Source organism: Bison bison, unplaced genomic scaffold, assembly GCF_000754665.1.
Source record: "Bison bison bison isolate TAMUID 2011002044 unplaced genomic scaffold, Bison_UMD1.0 scf7180017864037, whole genome shotgun sequence".
NCBI lineage: Eukaryota > Metazoa > Chordata > Mammalia > Artiodactyla > Bovidae > Bison > Bison bison.
The window spans coordinates 5,447,975-5,454,298 of record NW_011494609.1 but is presented as its reverse complement, the minus strand read 5'-3'; positions in this window follow the sequence as shown (position 1 = coordinate 5,454,298).

Sequence of the window (6,324 nt, the reverse complement as noted above, 5' to 3'; positions counted from 1 at the left end):
CCATAAGGGTGGTGTCATCTGCATATCTGAGGTTATTGATATTTCTCCCGGCAATCTTGATTCCAGCTTGTGCTTCTTCCAGCTCAGCGTTTCTCATGATGTACTCTGCATATAAGTTAAATAAGCAGGGTGACGATACACAGCCTTGACGTACTCCTTTTCCTATTTGGAATCAGTCTGTTGTTCCATGTCCAGTTCTAACTGCTGCTTCCTGACCTGCATACAAATTTCTCAAGAGGCAGGTCAGGTGCTCTGGTATTCCCATCTCTTTCAGAATTTTCCACAGTTTATTGTGATCCACACAGTCAAAGGCTTTTAATTATAGATGATTTTTTTTATGTCTTTATTTTTGGCTGTGCTGGGTCTTTGATGCTACACAAGAGCTCTCTAGTTGGGGGCTACTCTGTTCATTGCAGTGTGTGGGCTTCTCACTGAGGTGGCTTCTCTTGATGTAGAGCACCAGCTCTAGGCGCACAGGCTTCAGAAGCTGTGGCACTCAAGCTTAGTTGCCCAGTGGCATGTGGGATCTTCCCAGACCAGGGATGGAACCCATGTCCCCTGCATTGCAAGGTGGATTCTTAACCACTGAACCACTAGGAAAGCCTGACTATAGATGATTTAGAAGTATATTGTTTCATTTCCATATATTTGGGATTTTCTAAGACTTTTTATTACTGATTTCTAACTTAACTCCACAGCAGTCACAGTACACTCTGTGCAGTTTCAATCCTTTTGAATTTCTTGACACTTGTCTCCTGACCCAGCACATGGCCTACCTTAGTGAATAAGCATCGGAAAGAATGCTATGTTATACAAATGCAGTTACTCAAGCTGGTTGGAGGTTTCGTCTACAGTTGCTGAGACAAGTACTGCAATCTCCCACTTTTATCGTGTATTTGTCTAATTGTTTCTATTGTCTCACCGGCTTTTGCTTCATGTACTTTGCTGCTAAGTCGCTTCAGTTGTGTCCGACTCTGTGCGACCCCATAGACGGCAGCCCAGCAGGCTCCCCCATCCCTGGGATTCTCCAGGCAAGAACTCTGGAGTGGGTTGCCATTTCCTTCTCCAATGTATGAAAGTGAAAAGTGAAAGTGAAGTCGCTCAGTCGTGTCCGACTCTTAGCGACCTCATGGACTGCAGCCTACCAGGCTCCTCCACCCATGGGATTTTCCAGGCAAGAGTACTGGAGTGGGGTGCCATTGCCTTCTCCGTTCATATACTTTGAAGTTCTATTATTAGGTGCCTATAAGATTGCTAAGCCTTCTTGTTGAATTGACATTTTTATCATTTGTAAATGTCTCTATTTCTGATACTAATCCTTTTCCTGAAATCTACTGATACTAATATAGCACTTTTTCTTATTTGTATTTTCATTACACATTTTTTCTAAACTTTCACCTTTATCCTGTATCTTTATACTAAAAATCTCTTATGGAGACTTCCCTGATGGTTCAGTGGTTAAGAATCCACCTTGCAATGCAGTGGCCATGGGTCAATCCCGGTTAGGGAACTTAGATCTCACATGCCACAGAGCAACTAAGTCCACACACTACAAACTGGAGAGCCCACGGCTGCAACTATTGAGCCTGCCAGCAGCAACAAAGATCCCGCATGCCACAACTAAGACCCGATGAAACCAAATACATAAATTTTACAAAAAAATAAAATAAAATAGGAATTTCTAATGGACAACATAGCTGTGTCATGCTTTTCATCCAGCATGACAATCTCTGCCTTTTAACCAGAATGCTTAGCCCTTAACAGTTAGTACAATTATTTGAATTGGTGGTATATGTCTTACTAGTGTTTTGGGGCTGCCATAACAAAACACCACAGTATGGGTGACTTAAACAACAGAAATTAATTTTATCAGGGTTCTGGAAGCTAGAGGTCCAAGACAAGGGTATTAGCAGGGCTGGACACTCCTACGGCAGTTGCATGCAGACAACTACCCACCTGGGTCCTCATGCGGTCTTTCCTCAGTGTGTGCTCTTGGTGTCTCTCTCTCAAGGACACCAGTCCTTCTGAATCGGGGACTCACCCTTACAACCATATTTAACCTTATCTTCCTAAAGGCCCCACCTCCGGGTGCAGCATCATATGAATGCTACTGTGCCCAGTCTCTTAGTCGTGTCGACTTCTGCAATCCCATGGACTGCAACCCACAAGACTCCTGTGCCCATGGAATCTTACAGGCAAGGATACTGGAGGGGTGTGCCATTTTCTACTCCAGGGGATGCTCCCGACCCAGGGATCAAACCGGAGTCTTGTATCTTCTGCGTTGGGAGGCAGATTCTTTACCACTAGCGCTACCTGAGAAGCCTATCATATGAACAGAGAGGGCCACAGTTCAGTGCGTAAGAGTTGGGTTTAAATCTATTATCTTGTTTTCTATTTGTCCCATCTGTTATTTTTCTTCTTCTCATCCCCTTTTGAGCTGTTTTACCTACTGTCTTAGTTGACTAGCTGTACGTTTCTTTTTTAGTGGCTTATTATAGGGTTGACAGCAGGTTTCTTTTGCTCATCGGTCTACCTTTAAGCAATAAACCACTTCATATACAGATGGGAACCTCCCTCCACCTTTAACATCCTGTTATTGTTGCCATGTGTTTTACTTCTCCTTATGTCAGAAACACCATTATTGTTTTTTATTTTAAAAGTTAATTTTAAAGAAAAAATCTTTTAGACAAAGCAGGGAGGTCTTCTATCCTTAGCACACACCACCTGGTGCTTTTCACTCTCTGGAGATCAGTTTCCATCCAGCCTCTCTTTCCTGCACCAAACAACCGAATGCTTCTCAAAGGCAAGGCTGCTGGACAATTCCTTCAGCGCTGGTTCGTCAGGACAAGGTTCTACTCTGCTTTCATTTCTATTTTCTTTGAATATAGAACTTAAGGTGTTTTTTTTTTTTTTTTTCTTTTGACATTTTGAAGAAGTCATTTCACTGTGCTCTCCTTCTGATAAGTCATTTCTCATTCTTGTCTTTGTTGATACATAAAATGCCTCGTTTATTTTTTGGCCCTGCTGGGTCTTTGTTGCTTTTCGGGCTTTTCTCTAGTTGTGGTGAGCCAGGGCTAGCTCTAGCTGCAGCGGTGCACGAGTGTCTCATTGCAGTGGCCTCTCTTACTGTGGAGCATGGGCTCTAGGGCATGTGGGCTTGGTGGGTGTGACTTGCAGGCTCTACAGTATGGGCTTCAGCAGTTGCAGCTTCCGGGCCCTAGAGCACAGGATCAACCGGGCTCTAGAGCACAGGATCAATAGTTGTGGTGCATGGGCTTAGTTGCTCTGTGACATGTGGGATCTTCCTATATCAGGGATCAAACCTGTGTCTCCTGCATTGGCAGGTAGATTCTTTACCACTGAGATACGAGGGAAGCCTAACTTGCCTGTTTTGCTTGCTTTTAAGCTGTATTCATCCTTAGTTTTTGTCATCAATTATCATGAGCCTTGAAGTGGGTTTTGCTTGGGCTTTCTGGTCTGTGATTATCCTGCTACATGTGGGTTAAGCTTCATGAATGTGAGCTTATACGTATCATATTTGGGAAAATGTCAGCCACAGTTACTTAAATATTTTGCTGCCTGCCTCCTGCCCTTCCTCCCCATTTCCTAGGACTCAGATTACACAGGGTGGACCACTCACTATTATCCTATAGGCCACTGAAGCTCCACTCATTTTTTATGTCTTCTGGCCACCTTCAGGGCGGTTCAGTGCCTGTCTACTCCTGGAAGACCCAAGGGCAGGTCCTGCTCCTCCATCTTCCTGAGAAATGGGAGGTGTCAGGGAACACGGGGTTGAAGGCTCACTCTGTCCTGCACCCATGAATATCCTGGCTGTGGGGCAGGCACCCGAGTCTGCCTGAAGCCACCAAAGGAGCTGCTCTGCAATGATGGCAATGTGGGTCTCAATCAGCCCCCGAGTGGTACTTTCCCATGAGGAAGCCTGGAAGTCATGTACCAATAATAGGCTCATAGAAACTAATGGGTGAATCATTTTCACTAAAGACAAGTAAGTCTGAAGTTACCAGTATCACCCTAACCTTGAGTGAGAAAGGAGGGTCTGTAGAACAGCAGCAGAAATTCCAAGTGAAAAACGCAACCTTGAGGTGCATTTTTCCAAGTGAAAAACACAACCAATGTCAAGACTGGCTGCCCCAGGGCACCTAGGAAGTTTCCTGAGCTCTCCAGGGCTGCATCTCTAGCTTCCAACGTGGACACTTCCAAGGGCAGTTCCTGTGATCCTGCTGCAACCCAGATGCCTTATGGAGAAGAGAAGAACTCAGATGCCCCCTCCTGACAAGCAGAGAGAAAGCCTAGCCAGGAGCTTGGAGGCTGACAAGACCAAGCAAGTCAAGCAACGTCCCTCCCAGTCCCCTTTGACTTTCTGGCCTTCATGTCCCCTTGTCTTATGCTTCTAACCCTTTTTTTTTTTAAATAACGGGAGTCATAAATAAAACTTTTTACTGCAGATGGAGAGATGAAACTAAATCAAGCCAGCCAATTAACCTGTAATTAGTTGCTGAGAGCTGAGAGAATGAGGAAGCCACAGTTGATGGCATCAGTTTTTAGACATTTTTATTACCGGAAAAAAATTCAGATCTAGGTATCAAGATTGGTTATGCTCAGTAAGGAAAGTACTTTCTTGGAGGTACATTTTTATTATGCGTTAAGCACTTTTGGTTAGAGAATCCCTCAAAGGGTCAGATCTGGTTTATGTCCTGGTGAACATTCAGATTTTGCTCCTGATAACCAAAAGAAAAGCAGTGTGAATCAAGACCCATTCATCCTTCACCCAGGATACAGAACTTGATTTTTAATCAGCCTGAGGCAAGTATTTCTCCCTCAGATAACTAGAGTGCCTCCTGCTTATCTTGTGCAGCTCCTCTCTCCCTGAGGCTGAGGGGTGGTGGTCCAGTGCCCACCATGGGGCATGAAGGACCTGAGTCCATGACTGCTCCCAGGACAAGACAAGGGCACTACGTGCCTCTGCCCAGGGGCTGGATCTGGGTACTAAGGTAACTGGTGAGATAGGTGGCTTCCATTGTTTCAGTATAAAGGTGGAGTTCTTTTCAGGAAGCTTAGTGTTTTGTCCAGTGACCCAGTCACGCCTGGCAGTGTCCACTGCCAGCGCAAACTGGTAAACCACCGTCTGCTGCTGGAACAAGAGCAGAGTGGACAGATCCCAAAGGGTCCAGCACACACCTTCAGCAACATAAACACTCCTTTCAAAGTGCCTGCAGAGGGTGCTGACATCCAACCAGCACAGCTAAACACCACTAGGTGCCAGCGGGGCGGTTGGCAGAGCAGCAGGACCTGCCTGCCTACCTGTGCCCAGGCCCTGCAAGGCTTGAAGCAGGAGGACCACCACCTGGGGTAGTTGGGGGGAGGGGTAATGGGGCAGCTCAGGAAAAGGCTCCTCGCAGGTGAGCCCCAGACAGACGTCAGGGACAGCACTGGGGGTCCCACGACCGGAGGGAGCAAGGCCACAGGGTGCAAGCCTCTGAGAGACCTTCAGGGTTCCTGGCAGGAATGGTGGGAGCAGGGAGGCTTCCAGGTGTCTCTGGCTGTCTGAGGGAGAGCACTTGGCTGGGGGAGCGTGGCTGGGGCTGCCATCAGAAGGGGAGGTGGCACCTCTATGGGTCGCTCCAGCCCTGGGGTGGGCGAGAAGCAGGTGGGGCCCAGGGGTGACGCCAGGCCTGGTTCTGGCCCTCATCAAAGCTCTGTGCCTTCACAGCCACACTCCTAGGGACCCTGCGCAGGTGAGCTGCCCATCCTCGGAGGTCAGAAGCAATTCCAGGACTCAGACTTTCCAACCTGAGCCCGAAGTCCACGCACGCCAGACCAGAGGCATTTAGAAGCCAGAGGAGAACTGAGAGGCAGCACCCTGGAGGGGGCATGAGGGTCGTCCCCATGTGGGGCCACTCACGACCCCTCACCCTGAGTTAGCTCAGGTTCCTGCTCTTCTCATTAGGAGACAACTCTAATCTCGAGGTAGCCATGCTGGCGCCCCACAAGCTGGCTGAACCTCGACCTGGGGCGGGGCCAGCGTACAGCATCTGGCTCTCCTCTGAGCAGCCCCGGACACTCACCGATTCTGGTCCCCAATCCCAGAGAGCCCAACCGGCCTCGGTGAACAGCAAGGCCCAGCCTCTCCTGCGAGGGTGATGAGACTAGCACGTCCCTCAGCCAGAGAGAGGCAGCGCAAGCCGGCTCTCATCAGCGCGCAGCAGGATGTGTACAAGGCATAGCCGCTGGTCTCCCGAACTCAGCGATTGGTCAGGAAAGCTCCCAGCCCTACCCACAGCTAGGCCAGGTACCGCTCCAGGC